This window comes from Engraulis encrasicolus, chromosome 19, assembly GCF_034702125.1.
Source record: "Engraulis encrasicolus isolate BLACKSEA-1 chromosome 19, IST_EnEncr_1.0, whole genome shotgun sequence".
In the NCBI taxonomy this organism is placed as follows: Eukaryota; Metazoa; Chordata; class Actinopteri; order Clupeiformes; family Engraulidae; genus Engraulis; species Engraulis encrasicolus.
This window is the reverse complement of record NC_085875.1, coordinates 6,122,516-6,143,846: the sequence shown is the minus strand read 5'-3', so window position 1 is coordinate 6,143,846 and position 21,331 is coordinate 6,122,516. Positions and strand designations below refer to the sequence as shown.

At 44.7% G+C, this 21,331-nt stretch overlaps 1 protein-coding gene across 2 annotated transcripts in view; it reads left to right on the top strand.

Annotated features, from left to right (window-relative positions):
- Positions 1-4,825: 4,825 nt before the first annotated feature.
- The window catches only part of arhgef10 (Rho guanine nucleotide exchange factor (GEF) 10), a 102,502-nt gene continuing 85,996 nt past the window's right edge, over positions 4,826-21,331 (top strand). For both annotated transcript variants that reach the window (XM_063183535.1, XM_063183534.1), the window contains exon 1: positions 4,826-4,960. The gene's annotated coding sequence lies outside the window, so the exon portion shown is untranslated. The remainder of the gene's footprint in view (positions 4,961-21,331) is intronic.

The window sequence follows — 21,331 nt, the reverse complement described above, 5'->3', positions numbered from 1 at the left end:
ATCACTCAAAGCAAGGTAATGAAAAAGGAGGTGCACCGCACGCATGGCTTGTAGGAGTAGCCGAAAAGTTACAGAAGTATGTCTAAGGAGCAAATGCGTTTAAGAGCTAGTCCATTTCAATGTCTCCAAGCCTCCAGTCCCTTTTCATAAGGCTACTTTGTTTTTTGAAAACAATAGCCTACGTTCTTGTGCTGCCATGTCTGCGGGCATGTTCTTCAAATTATGTTCAACATCAGATTAATTGACCCTAACTTACTTCATGCATGTACCAGCTATCCACAGACAGCATATACACCAGTAATTCATCATCAGATGGGTAGGCTTTGTATGAATAGTTCTAGGCCAATTTGAAGTGCCACCAGGAATCTTGATGTGCCCTGTATTTAATGTCTAGCCCACCACACACAGTATCCTGACGGTGGTGTATGTAGCTAAACAGATAAGGTCAACACACACTAGGCCTACTGCTAAATCGATGTCAGAAAATGCCAATGTACAGCTACTACAAAGATATTTGCAACTATAATTACTGAAGTAGAACATGAAGTGACATTGGAGTGATTTACCTTTATGTGCAACGGTTGTTAAAGCATGTATGACATTTTTAAAATGTGGTGTGTTTGTATATGCTTGAACATCCCACAGACAAAACAGCTATCCAGCTATTTTCATACACCATGGTACCACAGCTTCATGATTAAAACTTCCTGGTTTATTTTCTTCATGTTTGTTGATTCAGATGGGTGTGTGGAGATCATGAAGATGGAACCTGCCAGCGAGCTCCAGCTCCAGCCCTTTATCCTCCATTTTAATAACAGTCATTTACATTTCATTAAACGTACCTGATGTCTCAACCAATATGACTTAAGTAATACATAGTACTGCTTTCAGTCCCTGAAGCAATGTGTTGACCAACAACACAAGAAGAACCCCCATATACATTTACGTCATTATTCGTGTTGACTTTGAACTCGTTTATTTTTTAAATAAACACTTACTATTATCATCCCAATGTTTCTTGTGCTTGAGACCTGTATATTAACATGCCTTTACCATTTGACTTCTCATAAATGCTGAACAGAAAAGGCCAGAACAGGCTTTACGTATGTGTAATGTATTTTTATTATATGCTGCTTTTACTAATACAAATGCACACAGCCATTACTTAATAACTACTTACAATTGCAGGATTTAGCAGTACAAATTGTGTAGTTTATTTACATATTGTTTTGGTTTGTATAAACCGAACAAAACAGTTTTTGTTTGTCCTTGCAATAATCACAGCAACACCATGGAAGGCCCGTCACAGCAGCTGATGATGCAGCAGATCTGGTTTGTCCATGTTCTGAAAAGAGCAAGAGAAAGGGTTGACAAATTATTTTAGACAGTTCAGATAGTCAGGTGTCAGAACAAAGGCCCAGTGGCCTCTGAATAAAATGCTTCGTTCTGCCTGTTGTAGCTAATTGTATTATGATGTTATGAACAAAAAGCCGTGAAAGACAGATGAAACTTACGGGCGATGCGGACCGTGTCCTTGCCAGCTCTTGGAGGTCCTCAGGTGGCTCCAGGCCACACACAGGAAGCAGTAGTCCGCGGGGCCGTGGAAGTCCTCCACCTGCTCACGAGTCACGTTGATCACCACCTCCCACATCTGCTGCCCTGAAACACACAGCCATGGATATAGTGCCAGTTATATTTTATTACTATACACAAATTATGAGGGTGATCGCTTGACTCAGGAAATAGGTCTTAGATGTTACAGTTTTTGTCTTGTGAATGTAATCTTTGGTACCTTTTAAAATACTACCCTTTACATTATGCTTCCTGATTCTATACCTAAGTGTAGGCCTAATTTCAGTCTCACTTACTGATGTGTTAGGTTTATTATGCTTGGGACATTATTTGTACAAATCACTTGGTTACATTTTGTTTATCCTCACCTCATAAGAGCCACACAGGGCAAGGCTATGGATTGCTAGAACCAGGCTTATGATAATGACTCACGTGTGTAATATAGTGTGTAGATGGCAGTCGTGACAGTGGCTCAAATCCTTATCCAGGAGTGGTCCTTCTATGGTGTGCCTGCTGAGGTGTACTGTTCAGAGAGGTACAAAAAAGGCACATGGAGGGTAATGAGAACAATATCCATTTTGTATGCAAACAACTTTAATAAGTAGCTGAACTTGTATAATAGTGACAGGTTTTGGGGTTAAAAAATGTCAGCATGGTATGAATATCCAGTAAATAGATACTGAATGAGGTATATATTTCATTGAATGGCACTCGACCTGTATGCTACAGCCATGGATATGGACAATAGTCTTGTATTTTATTAAATATAACAATAATAGCTTTACAGAGGAATTGGATCTCAGGTCTAGAATCAGGAAGCATATTGTAAAGGTAGTATTTGAAAAATTACCAAAGACCACATTCACAAGACAATTTACAGTACTTCCAAGGCTCTGAGTTCCCAAGGAGAAATGTGCTTATCCGCAACAGAGTGGTAAGCTTACATCTGCACAATCTGGGTAGGCCTACTTGACTGGTAATAGTCACATTAACAGACTAAAACTGCACAATGTATTGATAGATGTAAATTTGCTTTCTTATACTGGGAGTGTGTGTACTTACATGTGGTAGCCTACTGGCAGATTCTTGTTGGGACATCGCTTCTGCAATGACAGAAAACAACACAAGGGAGAACATTACTCCTAAAAGGAACGACGACATGAAATTGGCCTCCATAGTTTAGAGACAAATATGAAATGGCCTGATCTAAAGGTCCATTAGCACAATGACAAACATCTAACTTAAGTTCAGCATATGGGTACATTCAACTTTCACATGTCAACAGCCCAAGTATGAATATGCACAATATTAAGACGACAGATAAAACATTAAACTATAACCTCGCGGGTTGCTCGCGCAAAATTTCGCGGTACGAAAATGACCTCCGCGAATTATATTAAGCAATGTCTCAACATAAATTCTGCCAACAGAGTCACCCTACAATATAAACAATAAGTGAGGAATGATGCATTTTGCAGGTGCACGCCACAAACCTAGAACTATTTTGCAGGTGCACGCCACAAACCTGCAAACTATTCTAGTTTATGTGCTCAGACTATCTGCTGAAATGAAATAACAGGTAGAGCTTGCCAGCTGTCGGCAGAGTTTACCCCCATATCATCCTGGGCAGCTGGCACATGACCATCGACGTTATGACCAACAACAATGGCGGCAGAAAAGAGTTGTAGCATTAATGATTTACAACAATACAACAATTGAAATACATATATCAAATGTGTAGTCATTATGAAACATTATGAAGTCTTACCTGATAGTTTCTCCGTGAAGACCTCACACGTTCACACAAGACGAGAACGTTCACTTCCTGGTGTGACGTTAACTCGCCGGAAAATGCCATTGGTGGATGTGTAGCAACCGGCCTTTGGATTGGACCGCACCTCAGGATACGTTAGTAATAATTTTCGCTACATTAATCGCAATTTCCTCAAAAACACGCGACGTTTCGAGTGGGAAACAACCGGCAATGTGAAACTAAGGATGTTATACAATTTCTGTTAAAAAATGGGCTTGTCTCCTGCAGGGTAATTATAATTTCGATAACTAAGCAAGATAGACCGTCTTGGCCTTCAGTCTAATTCCAATATGCACACTCCCGTCCTCCACTTGTGCTTGTGGCCTCGCCCCGCCTCCTGGCCCCACCTCTGTGGATAAAACAATAAAGTTTCCCAGCTGTCAGCCTCGCCACAACAACTTTTGAGGGACTGTTTTTCATTCACCATCCCAATTGCAAATGAGAAAAAGACTGTACAATTGAGCTTTTGCAAGATATTGAAATATAATGCTGTTGTCAGTGATGTCATCATGACATATTACTTCCTGGTACGAGGAGAGAAGCAAGTGGAGGAGGCAAGGTCACATATTGCAACGCACTCCATGGGTGCAGGTCAGATGTAGAAAGTCTCCCTACCAGAGGGCGCTGGGTGGCTGAAAAAAATAAGAAGGATATCAGGAGATGGACGTGATGCTTCAGCTACCATAGCCTACTTGCCTGTGGACTCCTGTAGGCTACATAGTTGTTTTTTGAAGGAGGATAACTAGCCTAATTAGATTTGCAAATGAAAAGAAAAATGTTTTCAGTACGAAAATAGATCAGTTTTATGATTAAGCCCATCCACTTAACATGAATAGTAGAATTTAGGACACTAAGGAGCACATGGTTTATCATTCACACTGGGGTGTCTAAATCAACATAACAGTTGTCTGCAAAGTTCACAGTCTGTGGAAGAATATGTGTGAATGCAAAAACAACTGGCAGATAATCTACTAGGTTTTTTTTGTTGTTGTTTTTTTTTTTTTTTGCTGTGACAGTATGTTTTATGTATTAGTAGCGGTAATCTAGAGGCATCTAGTCTGATTTGTCTCTATTGTCTGGCATTTTTGTTTTCAGAGCATGTTAGGGGTGATTTTCCAATGTTGTATTTTCATTTCCTATACATATCCTGTATGTAGGAAATGAAAATAACATAAAATAAGGTTGTGACAAAGTTTCTCTCCGGTCCGGACCCCCATCCATGATTGCACAGCTGTTCGGAGAGCCACCTCACAGCATCACGTGGTACAGAATGGAACGCATGTATTTCATCCGCTGTAAGAAAGTGAGGGAATGTGATTGAGGCTCGTTTTGTCCAATAGCAGGCCCCCATGAGCTGTCTCCACCAATGACCATCCAGCAGGAGGTGAGGACCTTGATGGATCAGCTTGCAGTTGGGAAAGGCTGGAAACGCTGCTCCAAGAAAAAATGGAATAGAAGCACTAACGCCAGATGCGTCCTGTCCTCTATTCTGAATTTAGTTACAAACATTTATTTTACTACATAGAACAAACTTTATTGGCTACTTCAAGGCATATATAAGGTATCTCTGAGATGGTAAGTCTATAATGTTTTTAAAAGTTCGCAGTTGTTTTCAAACTTCCGACTTCATTGATAATGTAGCCTATGTTTGCTGGTCAAAATACTGTAGGCTACCAAGCGCAACAATCTTACCGGTAGCCTGTGTCGTCAACATACCATATTCTTCCAATGTTATTGGGTGTATTTTTGTCCTGCAGTGAAACGCGTCCACATTGTTTTTGAGCCAATTCCACTAGGCATTACAACTGTCTTGCACACACTTCCATTCATGTAACGTGGCGATGGAAATAGCCTAGTTGCCAAGTTGAAGTGTCTTCACCAAGTTATCTAATAGCAGAATCAAAGCACATATTTTTTGCATGATTATTCGGCGTAGGCCTATTATTATTATTATTATTATTATTATTATTATTATTATTATTATTATTGACATTATTGACATAGGCTATTGTAGAATGGGGACTTCTTGACAGTTGACCAACTTCACAACCACTTGTCTGAAAGTGTTTTTGACTGTCCAGTCAGAGATTATAAGAGTAGGCCTATTATATTCTTATCCAGTCTCTCTGCTTCAGTGGTCCATCAACAAAATGAAAATGAATGGATGTTTCTTAATTGACATTGTATTGAAAACTTGTATGTTTTAATATCGCACAGGCCTATTAAGTTCTCAACACCTCCACCACAGTGACAGCTGTCAAAACCACGTCCCCCTGATTCTGTGTTATTAACTTGCTGTCAGCACAGTCTACACATCAAACTCCTGGACTTTGCTGAACTACTGCAAACTATTTTCAAGGACACAGGTGGACTATTTGCCCTCCAACCCACAGCAGCCCACATACCAGGGTGAAGGGTTTTAGCTAGACAGTGATTCATAGCTCTGATTGTCTATGGTCAGGGAAGATACAAGGGCAACAATTCATTCGAGGAATGGGTATGCCCAAGTTACCGTTCCCTGGCAATGTCAACACAGCAAAGATAGTTCACACCGAAATGTGCATGTAGAGAAGTTGCCACAGTCAACGCTGTACTTCAGTATTTGTGATGTTGTCTTGTTACAATAGTTGTTGGCTAGTGAATTATTTATGTACATTATGACAATCTTTGGTGAAACGGATGAGAAATTGACTCATGCTATTTTGGAAAATGGTATAATGCTTAGAGAAAGTTCTAACTTGATTTGATGGACACACTCACTCGCCCTTACACATTTGTGTTTACGCATCATGAATGAACTTAGTTGGCCCTCACCACACTACAGAGATAAAAAGCAGTAATTTCCCAATTTGTCTTTAATTGTGTTTATAGAGAATACAAATTTGACTTCACAACCTCCTCTTTGTAGTGACCGAATCATTGTTTTTCTTCCTATTAAGAATGTCGAATAAAAGCATCACCTCCACTTTACCTGCAGCATGTTAGACTAAGCAGTGTGACAACATTGCCTTTGTTGGGTAGCTGCACATTGTTCCAGAAGCTGGGCATCTTTGGAATGTGCTCACTAATGAGAGTAGCCCTCGCTGCTGTGCAGTCACTTGGATGTTGATGGTAGTCTGGCTCAGTGTTTCCCAACCTTTTTTGTTTTGTGTACCCCCTAAGCATTTTCGTTGTGCCATGAGTACCCCCTGAGTCAAGTTTTATATCGCTTTCTCTATCCCAATATAACTAAGCTCCATGTATTTGTTAAAATTATATTTTTCCAAGTACCCCCTGAAATGTGCTCGCGTACCCCTAGTGGTACACGTACCCCTGGTTGGGAAACACTGGTCTGGCTGCACTGCACTGCACAGCTCACAGCTCAGCATAGTGCTTTCAGGAATCTCTCTCTCTCTCTCTCTCTCTCTCTCTCTCTCTCTCTCTCTCTCTCTCTCTCTCTCTCTATCTCTATCTCTATCTCTATCTCTATCTCTATCTCTATCTCTCTCTCTCTCTCTCTCTCTCTCTCTCTCTCTCTATCTCTATCTCTATCTCTATCTCTCTCTCTCTCTCTCTCTCTCTCTCTCTCTCTATCTCTATCTCTATCTCTATCTCTATCTCTATCTCTCTCTCTCTCTATCTCTCTATCTCTCTATCTCTATCTCTATCTCTCTATCTCTATCTCTCTCTCTATCTCTCTATCTCTCTACCGCTTCCTTTCTCCCTTTCTCTCTCTCTCTCTCTATCTCTCTACTTCTTCCTTTCTCTCTCTCTTCACCTCTCTCTCTACCTCTCTCTCTCTCTTTCTCTCTCTACCTCTCTCTCTCTTTCTCTCTCTCTCTCTTCCTCTCTCTCTCTACCTCTCTCTCTCTACCTCTCTCTCTCTCTCTCTCTCTCTCTCTCTCTCTCTCTCTCTCTCCCTCTCTCTACCTCTCTCTCTCTACCTCTCTCTCTCTACCTCTGTGTGTGTGTGCAGAGACTTGGGCAAGCCCCCAGATAAAGTATGCCTGATGCGGTGAGCGCTTGCTTTGATCTGCTTTTGTATTGTCTAGCACCATGCCTGTCCGGTTCACTTTGCGTCACTCCCGCTGCATGGTCCAGAGAAGGAGAGTCTGGACTCTGGCGTAAGGCAGGGCAGAGCAGAGGAGAGGGCTGGTGATTTGCTTAGCAAAATAGCTCAGCAAGTTGACTGTGAAGTGAAGTGGATGTCCACACCCAGTGTAATGACTTTCTAGAAATGCAACAACGTGGCCATTTGTACTTTTGTTTTGTTGTGTTTTTTTTACTTGAGGGTAACGGAACACCACAATGCACACTTTATGAGATGACAAGAGACTGCAGTCAGCAAACCCAATCTGTCCTTCCTTCGGGTTGCGTTGGTGTTGTTTTGCCACATCACGACTTCCCATTCACAACCTGCTGGTCCGCTTGACATCCTTTGCCTGGACCCAGGACAAATTCTTCTGAACAGGCCCCTCATAATACATAGGCTACAATGTAATGAGAACCCAATTCTGGGCCCCATCTCTTAATGGGCCTTGGGTAACTCCCCCCTTTGCCCCCCTCCCTGTTGACTTCCCTGACAGCCTGTACTGACATGGATGTTTTCGTCCACCCACCACACACTTACTGGCATCCCCAAAATACAGAAAGATGGGCCCACTCTTGCTTAGGTCCCATAAATTCTATTTTTATTATGCTCTGCCATCTGGGCGTTCTGTTCCCCTATGTTGCGTAGGCTACGCTCATTATGAAGTCTGTTGTTTTGGTTTGCCCAGACGTTGGGTGTCAAGTGCGTGTCTGACACAAGACACCAGTGAGAGCTGAGGGGAAACGGCTTTTCACCAAAAAAAACATGACACATTCTTGGACAGTATCAGCAGCACTTCACTGTTGGTCACAGCTGGGCTTGTTGAAATGCTAATTGCTAAAGCTACTGTGCCTGTGCTAAAATTGACCCCCAGGGATATGGAGATTTAGTCCCAGTGCAGACTAGGGCTAGCGACCTGGCACACAAGCCCAAGGCTAATGTGCATTGCTGGGAAGCCTGGCATTCTTGCCATTGCTCCAAGGACGGAAAGTTCATACTTTAAATCGGCACTGACGGAACCATCACCCATCACCCCCGCACAGCAACTGAGTCAGCGTGGAGATGCTCATAAAAATGTTTAGCAGATACATATAGCTCCAATCCTGTAGGATTATCTGGCGAACACATGGTCGTACACTCACTACTCTCTCTCACACACGCAGCTGTGTTGTTTTTTCATTCAGTACAGTGTACAGTACAACGTGGTATTCATGTAACTGAGGATGTAACGGAGGCCAACTAGCAGAATGTGGCGTGTAACATTAATAAACCTCCCTCCCCGGCCGAAGCCTCATATAGTATCGGTAGTGCTGAGCTATCAGACTGGTCCTTTAGCTCAGTGGTTTTGTGCTGTGCCTCCCATACCCGAACTTGAGTGGTTAGGCCGTCAGACTTGTAGCCCAAAGGTTGCCGGTTGGACTCCCGACCAGCCAGTATGGTGGGGGGAGTAATTAATCAGTGCTCTCCCCCATCCTCCTCCATGAAGTGAGGTACCCTGAGCATGGTACCGTCCCGCACTGTTCCCTTGGGGCGCCATTGGGGGCTGCCCCCTTGCACGGGTGAGGCATGAATGCAATTTCGTTGTGTGCAGTTAGGGGTGGGCGATATGACGATATTAAATCGTGAATCGCGATATTGAGTAAAAGATCGTCTCGAATCTGCCAAAGTGGAGAAATCGTATAGATCGTCTTGCAGTGAGGATGTTTATTATCAGTATCAGAGTGACGTTTTCTCACTTGTGTTGTTGTCTTCACTTTATTCTTTACATTATTGTATTCCAATTGTACACTTTATGAGAGTATCATCAGTGTGTTAACATTTTATTGACTGCAAATTACAAATTGCAAGTATATGAAAGTTGTTTTTTGTTGTTTTTATTTTTTGGATGGAAGATCGTGATAAAAAATCGAAATCGTGACTTCATGTTAAAAAATCGTGATACAACATTTTTGCCATATCGCCCACCCCTATGTGCAGTGAACACTTGTATGCTGTGGAATGCTGTGTCACAATGACATTGGGAGTTGGAGTTTCCCAGTTGGGCTTGAGTGTTGACTAGGAGGTGGCGGGTTCGAGCCCAGAGTGGCGGACTGCGCAGGAACATCTCAGTTACACCTGGTGCCGTGACCCAGATGGGAGTGAGGTTTAGGCTCAGTGTTGCCAGATGTGTCTGACCAAATCCCGCCCAAAATGTTCTTCAAAACCGCCAAAATGCGCTAAATTCCGCCCAAATTCAACAAATTACATTGACTTCTATGGGCCCAAAACGGCTGAAAAAAACGCCAAATGGCCAATTTTTCCAGTTTTTACCCGCCAACGCTCATCCCAAGTAGCCCAATTGGGCGGGCACCCGCCCAATCTGGCAACACTGTTTAGGGGGGGTGAGTGTAACAGAGGCCAACTAGCAGAGTGTGCTGTACCGCCCATACCCGAACTGGAGCATTGGCTAGGAGGTGGCGGGTTCAAGGCCAGAGTGGCGCACTGTGCAGGAACACCTCAGTTATGAGGGCATCCTGAGCAGCCTGCCACCCATGGCCGGAACTCACAACCTCCCCATCTCCCCACAGCAACCCTCTCGGGCATGGCAGCACAGCGCAGCACAGTAAGATACTACTGAGCTAAAGGCGTAGGCCGATAGATCAGTGCCATCGCCTCTGTATGAGGCTTCGGGAGGCAGACAGGGTTGCCAGATGAGGCTGATGATTTCCGGCCCAAAACATGCTCAAAACCCGCCTATAAGCACAAAATCCCGCCCAATTCTATTGATTTCTATGGCGGGTTTTTCTGCTAAATGCCATTTTTACCCGCACACGGCCATCCTAAGCAGCCCAATTGGGCGGGAACCAGCCCAATCTGGCAACACTGGAGATTTGCCAACACTCTACTCCTGAGCTGTGCTAGTTGGCATCCGTTGCACTCACACGTGCAAGGTATTCATTCATAATCATACCAAGTGGATGTAGTTATGAGGGAGGAACAGGATTGGCTGACTTTACGTAATGAACTGTATTCATCTCGGCTATAAATACACATGTAAATGTAACAGAGGAATGTACCAGAAATTGTCCCGAGGTCGCTTGGCATAAATCAGGGCCATGGCCACTGCAGTCAGTGGGCTGTTTGTTCTATTGATATGGAAATGACTATGGTGGTGGGCATAAAAGATCCTCATAGACCTCAACTGGTAGAGCAGACCTGTTTTCTCTCAAGATCAGTTCTTGAGACTTGTTCTCAGAGTCCTAATCTTGTTTTGGAAATCAATAGACTTAAGGGATTTGTGGGTCCACCACAGTTCCATGTCGTTGATGGACTGTGTGATACAACCCAGATGTGTAAATGGGTAGTTTGTGTAGGAACATTCTGGATGCTTTCTTAAATCTATTGTATGTACTGTATGATGTTTGTACCATAGTGTGGTGGGGGCGTTTTGGGGTCAGGGTAGCTGTGGTGAGTCGCCTTGGGTCAGTCTATCATTTAGCTCAGTGTTTCTCAAACTGTTTCAGACCAAGGACCACTTTGTTCCCCTAAAAATGTTCGGGGACCACCTGTCAACTGAATTGTGATTTGATGGGTGCTAATTTGACACTGCTCATTTCAAAGCAGATCACTTACTTTTTATTCACATTTACAAGCCTGTCTTATTGTGGTGAAAACATGACTTGAGCTATGTTTAGTTTTGTAATATTGTTACAAATATAGGCTACTGCTAGCTTGTCTTCGAAAAGTAGAAATCCCCTCGCGGACCACCTGAGCTCTGTCGCGGACCACCAGTGGTCCCCGGACCACACTTTGAGAATCACTGATTTAGCTGAATGGATGAAAGGCCCTGAGTAGGGAGGGTGCTCTGGAGGGCAACCAAACCAAGGCCCCCACCCCATTCCTTCAAAACACACTCACACAGAGACACACAGACATCTCTTTCTCTTTCTCTTTCTCTTTCACTCACTCACTCACTCACTCACTCACTCACTCACTCACTCACTCACTCACTCACTCACTCACTCACTCACTCACTCACTCACTCACTCACTCACTCACTCACTCACTCAAAAACACACAAAAACACACACACACACAAAAACACACAAAAACACACACACACACACACAGACAGAGTCAATCTGAATGGTCCTTGGGGCACTGGAATACCCCACGGGAGAAGAATGGCAGGCAAGAGAAGCATTCAGGTCAGTGCAGGAGTCTGTGGAGAACAGACTCGTAAACTTGTAACATTACCTGCCTTACCCTTTTCCTGTCTTCCCCTGCGAAGCAAGACCTTACAAGCCCCTCATCGCTCTGGCAGCAGCCAATTGTGGTGGAGGTGAAGGAAGGCCCGAGGGAGGACAAGAGGAGGTGCACTCCTCAGCTCAGTGTGTCACAGGCAGGGAAGCTGATGGGGCGGGGGCGGACAAAGGGGTCACTTGTCCCAGGCACAGGGAGAGAGGGGTCCCAGAATTGGATCCTAACTACATTGTATTGATTGGGTTTGGGGCCCTTCCAGATGTTGTTGTCCTGGGCCCAGGCAAAGCTGTCAGTGGCCCTGGTCACACGGTTACTTTTGTCAGCCCCACTAGCACCGTCTTCTCCTGCCTGCTGTAAACCTGTAAGCCTATTCCACTCAACACTCTCCAAGCAGCTCCCAAAGTTAGTGAAATGCCCTTTCCCTCCAGGCTCGACATTTTCTACAGGGTTTCATTTTTCCACACCCAGTATAATTACAGTCAGGTTGGTGTCATTAGAATGGCCTGCTTAGAGCTGAGATTGATTGGGGTCGTTCCCCACCATCCTCTCAACCTCTCACCTACCCACCCACCATTACCGGCACCCATGGCACACAATAATCCCAACAAGGAGAGAGAGAGACAGAGAAGTCTCAGCAAGTAAGCTGACTTGTTATTAGCAGCACAATGGCCAGGGCATCACAGTCACTGGATTGTTGTCAGTGTGAAATACACTATTGTGGAGGAGAATATGTGTTGTTGTTCCCACATTGTGCTGTGCTGGTCTGTGTGTGTGAAAAGTGTGTGTGTGTTCGGTCCTATGTGTACATGAGCGTGTGTTTGTGTCAGTATACGGTGTGTATCCTCATGGTGCAAGCTGTGGCTTTCAGGCAGAAAATGGTTTCTGGACCCGTTCCTGGCAGGCAAACTTTGTCAAAACCTCAGTCAGCACTGCACACTCATCTGGCAGTGTCTGTGTGTTCCTCCTTCAACTACGCTCTCACACACACACACACACACACACACACACACACACACACACACACACACACACACACACACACACACGCACATACACGCCCCACGCCTGGCACAACCAGGCCTCCCATCAGTTGTGTGTGGGAGAGGAAGGCAGCAAGGGAGCGAAGGAATGGACTTGGAATGGGGAGAGAATGCAGAGGAGTTGAAGAGGTGGAAGGAGCAGGGAAGTGTATGCGTAAGGAGGAAAGTGATGAAGAAAAGTGAGCGGTTTAGGACAAGTAAAAGAGGAAGCTCCTGAAAAAGAGGCAAAATTGGCCAATCTTGGCACACAGTGAAAGAGATGGTACATTGAAAGAAAGACGCACAAAGAGAGCAGGATGAGTGCAAGTTGGCAAAACGGCCGTTAGAAAAAGAGGTTAATAGACATTCCATGAACAGGACAGCGAGAGGCAGAGGCTATTGTGGAGGAGGGTGTGGGGGTGGATTTTAGTATGCTGCCGCAGTGTGCTGACTGCCCACCCCCTGCTCACCAGTAAAAACCTCTGAAAAACCTTTGTCATCCTCTCTATTCAGACGTGCCTGTAAATCTGCCGGGGGTAAAGAGCTGCGTCGGAGTACAGAAGGCATGGCGTAGGTGGCAAGGGAACGCTGTGCCAACCGCTTGCCATGAACTCTGCACAGTCAAAAAAGCAGAGTTAATGTAACACTTTCTAGAGTGTATTTGTTCCCAGAGTACTCTTTAAGTGTTGAATTAACACTGCATTTTATACTGTGTGAGGAGGAGAGGAAGGAGAGGGAAACAAGAAGAGGTTGATTGAAAAAAAAAGAAACAGAGCGAGACTCTCTAGTGCTTCTCGCTCTTTCTCTATCCATCTCTCGCTCTGTTGCTCTTTCTGTCTCTCAGTCTTCTCCTGTGTCTTCGTGTTTTTGTGGATGTGATTGATGGACACAGCAGACAATGACATAAAGACCCAGATGACACGGACTAAGGGGAATTCATAATGCATATGTATGTAAACAGAAAAGCTGGCAGGCTGAGTGACATGACTGAAAGATAGACAGCCAGCCATACAAAGATGAGAGCTGCTCTACAAAAAAGGAGGTGGAGGAGCCTAGACTTGTTCCAGAGGAGGCCCTGGTTTGTGTTTTGTGCTGTCACATCACACACAGACCTACATTTGTCATCAGGGGCGTTTAACATTGCTCAGCCAAAGATGGGCTCATCACCCACCAAGCCCATATAATCTCTTACTTTTCCATAAAGTCGATTTTGGGGAGCGGTTAGTTTTGCCTCGGTTAGTTTCATGTCCTCCCTTTTGAAAATGTTGGACTAAACAAATAGTCATACTAGAAGTAAAAAAAAACACAGTTTGCACAAACAGCTGTCTTTTTATTTTCACAAAATAATTTTCACACTCCCTATTTGAGGACATTGCAGAGGACGGCGTATAAAGTAATGACAATGTGCAAAGAGTGACCATTTCATCATTTGGTAGTGTATCTTTTTGCCTTTGTTTGGGTGTTCTGTCTGTTCAGGTCTTGTGAGCAGCATGCTTGATAGCACTCTGAGCCAGCCTTGTCGGCTGGCACACATAACGCCCATGGTTGCTTGCACCACTGGCATCTCTGTTTTGAACACATAGCTACAAAGCAGCACTGGTCCTGTTTTAAACACATAGCTACATGACAGCACTGGCCCTCTGTTTTAAACACATAGCTACATGGCAGCACTGGCCCTCTGTTTTGAACACAGAGCTACAAGTGTAGTGCATTAGAGATGAGCCCTAAATGAATGCTTCCTCTGCATGAGACACAACAGAGAAACGCAGGCAGAAAGAGAGATGGAGGGCCAGAGAGGAAAAGGCAGAAAGCGCAAGAGGGAGGGAGTGATAGAAAGAGAGCGAGTAAGAGAGAGAGAGAGAGACCGAAAGAGAGGGAGAGCCAGAAAAGGAGGGGAAAGGCAGAGAACCAGGCACAAATAGGCAGAGCCAGAGTAAGAGAGAGGGAAGGAGTGTGCGAGCCGTGCCACATTGCAGACGTGTAATGACACGCTCGGCTGCCTCTGTCATCAGGCTGCGCTGCTTCCTTTCATCCCTGTGGTGTCAGAACAGCAGCAGCACAGAGTAGAGAGCGGCAGCACAGGAATGTGGAGAGAGGGAGAGATGGATGGATGGATGAAGGGAGAGAACAACTGAGAAAGAAAGAGGGGGTTAGGGAAAGAGGGAAGAGAGGAAAGGAAGAAAAACCTGAGCATTTTTATTGTATGTAATGTGGAGAGTGTGAGAGATGGATGGATGGATGGATGGATAGATGGAGTGAAGGAGAGAGGGAGCAAGAAAAGGAGAGGGGGGATGAGTGACAGAGAGAATGGAGGGCAGGAAGGAAAACCTGAGAATGTTTGATTCTCTAAAATGTGTGAAGTATGAGAGATGGGTGGAGGGAGAGAGGAAGGAGAGCAAGAACAAGAGAGACATTAGGAGAGAGCAAGAATGGAGGACAGGAAGGAAGGGCTGACAGTTTTTGATTCTATAAAATGTGAGGTGTGAGAGATGGGCAGAGGGAGAGAGTAAGAGATGGAAATGGATTTAAGAGTAAAAGATGGATTCATGAAATAGTTTTTTATTGGCTCTCGTTTTTCTGTGTTGCATTAAAGGGTTTAATCTAAATTGATTAACCAATTACAGGGATTTTACAGACATCCAACTGTAATGGCGTGCATGTGTGTCGACTAGTGTGTGAGCCCAGTTGAGACTACAGCAAAACCAAAACAACTCTGCTTGCGTCACAGCCTGGTCTCCTAATGGAAGCTCTCAACATCTTGTGGTTGGTGTCATCAACAGCAAGCAACAATTGTTGCCAATTCACAGCAGCTTTTTCAATATTGCACATAAAATATCCTGTGGTTAGTGATATTTTATTGTGTGTGACAGAGATCTCATCCAAAATTCTAAGTGGCAATGTGAGGCCTTACTCAGATTTAGTGTGTAGTGATAGTGATGTATGTTTTGCACCAGAGTCCATCTGTCAGTGGGTATGATGACACCATGGATGCTGTACACACTCCAAACATACTGACAGAATCGCTTCACACACAGATGGGAGACAACCAAACACAGCCCAGTGCACACACACAGAAGAACACGCTGACACACACACAAACAGACACACACACAAACACACACACAGACACACACAGACACACACAGACACACACAGACACACACACACAAACAGACACACACACACAAACAGACACACACACACAAACAGACACACACACACAAACAGACACACACACACACAGACACACACAGACACACACAGACACACACAGACACACACAGACACACACAGACACACACAGACACACACAGACACACACAGACACACACAGACACACACAGACACACACAGACACACACAGACACACACAGACACAAACAGACACAAACAGACACAAACAGACACAAACAGACACACACAGACACACACAGACACACACAGACACACACAGACACACACAGACACACACAGACACACACACACACACACACACACAGACAGACACACACAGACACACACACACAAAGATAGACACACATACGCAGACTCCCCACACACACACGCACACGCACAAAGACACAGACAAACAGAGAGAGACAGACAGGGACATCTGATTTTTGTGTTCACCCCCCCCCCCCCCCATCCTTCCGATCCCATAGCTGAGTGGTGAGAGGAGTGCAGGCCATAGTGGGGCCGAGGGCTCATTTGTGTGACACGTAGGCCGCCCCTCTCTTCCTCCACCTACTCCTCCTCCACCTCCTCCTTCTTCTCCTCTTGAGGTCTGCCTGGCCGGCAGGTGTTCCCTGGATCATTAAAATACTCCTCCCCTTTCCCACCTTGTCTACAGTGGGAATGACCTGAGGGAAATCTATGGGGGAAAGACAACACTCTCTCGCTCTGATCTTTTGGACCACAGGGTCTCTTAACCATTGTTGTCAGATCTTATCTTTTCGGTCGCACTCAAGCTATGCCATTTGTACGCTGGGCTGTTTCTGAGAATGATTATCAATTCAATTTTAAAGTATTTTTGGCGGGCTTTTTGGCCTTTATTATTACAGGATAGTATGAGAGTAGAGAGAAAAAGATTGATCAGGGTAGGGCTGGGAAATGACCACAGCCGGACTCGAACCGGGGTCCCCGTGGGCATGCAAGCCCAAATGTTTTAGCGCGCTGCGCCACAGTGCCCCCATCAATTAAATGTTATAGTCAAACAAATGGTGAAGAATGCTCTTGTTATTATTATTATTATTATTATTATTATTATAAGAATGCTCTTGTTATCGTAATAGATCATGGGCTAATGGAAACATTCTCAAACACAGCAACTCGGCCGTGCACAGGTGCGGTGTATTACCAAAGACATTAGAGGAAGACTTTACTAGCTGGTGGTATTACAGTGTACAATGAGAGACCAGACACGACCATACTTAAGTAACTTAAGCAGCACAAATGCAACCTTAACTAGTGAGTGCACACTAAAAATGTATGTATTTGTTGCTTAGTGTAGAAGACCCTTCTCTGAGATACAATATTCACAGAATGATTCATTTTGACAGAAGTCACAACAGTTTGTGTTGTTTTACTTTTCAGACTGGTGTCATAGGGTGTGCACACTAGAGACAGTCATGCCCACTCAGTCTTGGCATATTGGCAGACAAAACAAGCTTCTCTTGCCCTCATGGCACATTATCTCTTTGGCCCTGCCTGCCCTGAACCCCCCCCATCTTTTATTCACCCTGTGTCATATTGTTGGGATGGTATTGTCTTGTGGCAGACTGCTGTCTTTGGTGTGTCTTTGTGCCAGCCTTCTGTCTCCCGTCCCGTGGTGTTCGAGTGGGGGACTATAGGGGTCAGGTCAGCTGTGACAGACGTTTAGTCATGTTCTTCAGCTGTAGAGCGTGTCTTAGCGTGCCACAGTCATGTCGTGCTCTGCTCTGCCTTCCTCCTGTCGACTGGCCTTTTCAGCTTTTCAGCAGCCTGCACTCAAGGTGGGGGTGGTGGTGGGATACTTGCTTGGTGTGTGTGTGCGTGCGTGCGTGCGCGCGCACCGGTCTACTGTGCCTGCACATGTGTGTGCGTGCGTGCGTGCGTGCGTGCGTGCGTTCGTTCGTTCGTGCGTTCGTTCGTTCGTGCGTTCGTTCGTGCATGCGTTCGTGCGTGCGTGTTCTTGGTGTGGTCTGCTGTGCGTGCGTGCGTGCGTGTGTGTGTCAGTCAGTACTTTACCCCACGGCTGTAGCGAGAGGAAGGCAGCTCCCCATCATGTACACAACATGTCAGCGCACAACAATGAGCCCTCTTGTCTTATACTATACCATGACATCACTGCTCCCACAAACTCTTCCTTGTCTTGTGTGCTCCCGGGGTCCAACTTTTTTCCCCTGGCATCCACGTCTCTGCACAGCACAGTTAAGAGCTCCCAAAGAATCTCCTCCTCCTGACACCAAGTGTTGAGGGATCCTCCTCGTGTTACTGCATGTATTGTAATGCTGGCCCCCTTAAAGGTATTTTAGATGGATTTACACACACAAACTGCAATGGGATGTAGAACTGGAGGAGGATTAAGTGTGTGTGCGCGTGTGTGCGTGTGTGCGCGCGTGCGTGCGTCTGTGTGTCTGCAGTAAGTTAAAGTTGAAAAGAGAGACAAGAAAACAAATCCCACATGCACCAGCTCATGTTTTATGAATGACTTGCCACTTGACTGATCACAGCGTGACACCGGGCCACACCATGTTGATCATTCACCTCTCCGAATCAATTAACGGCACCGTCTCACAGGTTTAATGGCGCATGGTGGCAGCCAGGTGAGGCTCTCTGCTTGGTCGAAACACCGTCTGTGGTCTCTACTCTCTACTCTACACGTCCTGAATTACAGATCAGACAGTTGAGGTCACCAGCACCGGTGCCCTGCCTGGACTAATTGGTTCTCACAGTAACAGCCAGAGAGTTTCAGAGTTCTGCCATTGCCACTCGCTTCGTAAGTGCCTGCTAGACTCCTGATTTAATGCACTGGGGAGGAAATGCAGTTCACACATATGGTAATGGTCACGGCTCTCCTGTGTTGGATGCTATACAACAGGATTCTTTGCACTTTTGCATTTTATAACTTGTAGCTGGCGTACACTCACCGGCCACTACATTAGGAACACCTGTAACAACTGCTCATTGAGGCAAATTTCTGATCAGCCAATCACATGGTGGTAACTCAATGCTTTTTTGCATGTAGACATGGTTGAGATTATCTGATGCAGTTCAAACCGAGCATCATAATGGAAAAGAAAGGTTATTTAATTGACTTTGAACATGGTATGGCTGTCAAACTGAAAGGGCTTGATTTGAGAATTTCAGAAAATACTGATCTACTGGGATATTAACACACAACCATCTCTAGGGTTTACAAAGAAGGGTACGAAAAAGAAAAAAAATGCAGTGAGCAGTGATTCTGTGGGCAAAAATGCCTTGTTGATGGTAGAGGTCAAAGGAAAATGACCAGACTGATTTGAGCTGATACAAAGGCAACATCAAGAGAGGAGAGACAAGATTGCTACTATCCTTAAAACGAAGGGACTGAAAGGAAGGGATACAGTTAAAAAATCTTGGGGTCCTCATTGACAGTGACCTAAACTTCAACAGTCACATAACAGCTGTTACTAAGTCTGCATTTTATCACATAAAAACCGTCTCTAAATGTAGGGGCCTTATGTCTAAACATGATCTGGAGAAGCTAATACATGCCTTCATTTCTAGTAAGGTTGTTTACTGTAACAGTCTTTTTACAGGCCTCCCCAAAAAGACCATCAAACAGCTTCAACTTGTACAAAATGCAGTAGCAAGGGTTCTTACAAAAACAAGGAAGTTCGACCACATAACTCCAATTTTAAGATTGCTGCATTGGCTCCCAGTAAGCTACAGGATTGATTTTATGGCAATGCTACTTGTGTTTAAATCATTAAATGGAATGGGGCCCACATATCTACTGGATATGTTTCAGCTGTATGCACCAACCACAAAACAAAGTGTGGAGAGGCAGCCTTTAGCTTCTATGCTTCAAAGCTTTGGAACCAGCTTCAAGATGACGTAAAAAATACACCTTCTTATGTGAAGCACATTGAGTTGCACCTGTGTATGAAATGCGCTATACAAATAAACTTGCCTTGCCTTGCCTTGCCTTCAGTCAAATAACCACTCATTACAACCGAGGTATGCATAAGAGAATCCCTGATTACACAGGACATCAAATCTTGAGGCAAATGGGCTATAGCAGCAGAAAACCACATTTGGTGCCACTCCTGTCAGCTAAGAACAGGAAAATGAGGCAACAATTTGGACAGGCTCACCATAAACGACACTAGAAGATCGGAAAAATGTTGCCTGGTCTGATGAGTCTTGATATCAACTGCAACACTCAGGTGGAATGGTCAGAATTTGCCGTCAACAACATGAAAACTTGGGTCAACCCTGCCTTACATCAATGTTTCAGGCTGGGGATAATGGCATAAAGATATTTTCTTAGCACTATTTCGGCCAATTAGTACCAATTTATCTTTGTTGGAATGCCGCAGCCTACCTAAGTATTGTTGCAGGCAGTTCAGGCAGTTCTGAAGGCAAAAGTGGATCCAACCCAGTACTATAGGTGTTCCCAATTAAGTGGCCGGTGAGTGTGTATGTGCTTTACATCTGCATTCGTGTGGATGTGCGAGAATGCTTCCTGAAACTGACACAGACAAAAGGTATCAAAGTTAACATAAGAGCGGTACTCCTTTGGAATAGAATGCATAGTCCTAGATTCTGTTATTAGACAGTAATTACATTATATTACAATTGGCTTAAGTTGTTATCCAGTGCAACATTGAGCTATTTTAGCTGCAAAGACAGTCCATGTGTTCCAGTCCCGTGTGATGTTAAGCTTAAATGTGATTCTCAAGGGTACCTCTGTCATGAAAGTGAGAATTGGGGAAGGGTTGGAAAATGATCTGGGCCGGATTCTAACCCGGGTCGTCTTGGGTTCTGCAGCCCATTTATGGTTTGGTGTGCTGCAAGGACGTCAATTCACCCCCCATCCTACTGATGTTTGATTCAAATCTACGACCCTGGACTCATCTAAAATCAACTCCCAAATCATGAAGTCCCAGCTGTGCAGCTTTTTTTGAAGTTTAAGTCTGTCTTGAGCACTGACTGAGGGAAGTGCTTTGGGCCACTTGGCAGTCCTGGTCGCCTTGACATGCCCAATTTGTGTTGGGCCTCACCACATATGTTGAAGCATAATGGGGATGCTTGTTGGTTAATCAGTCACTGTCTGTGACCACAAAAAGGCTTTGCTGGACATTCCACGGGTGTTGCTGTTTCCTCGTGGTGGTGTTTTGTTTGGGAGATGTGTTCGAGTTAGCTCCAGCAGAGATTCTCCATCAGTCAAAATGACACAAGGCCTTCGACTGCTTTTGGCATGTCCATTTCATTTGCGTGCCTTATGCCACCTAGGTTTTTTTATTGTTTGTTTTTAATCACTCACTCAATCACACATTCTCCCAAAACCTGAGGCTGCATTGTTTATCTACGTAACTAAGGAACATTTGACTTGGTAACAAGTGTGTAGACAATACACAAAGTTTGCTTTCA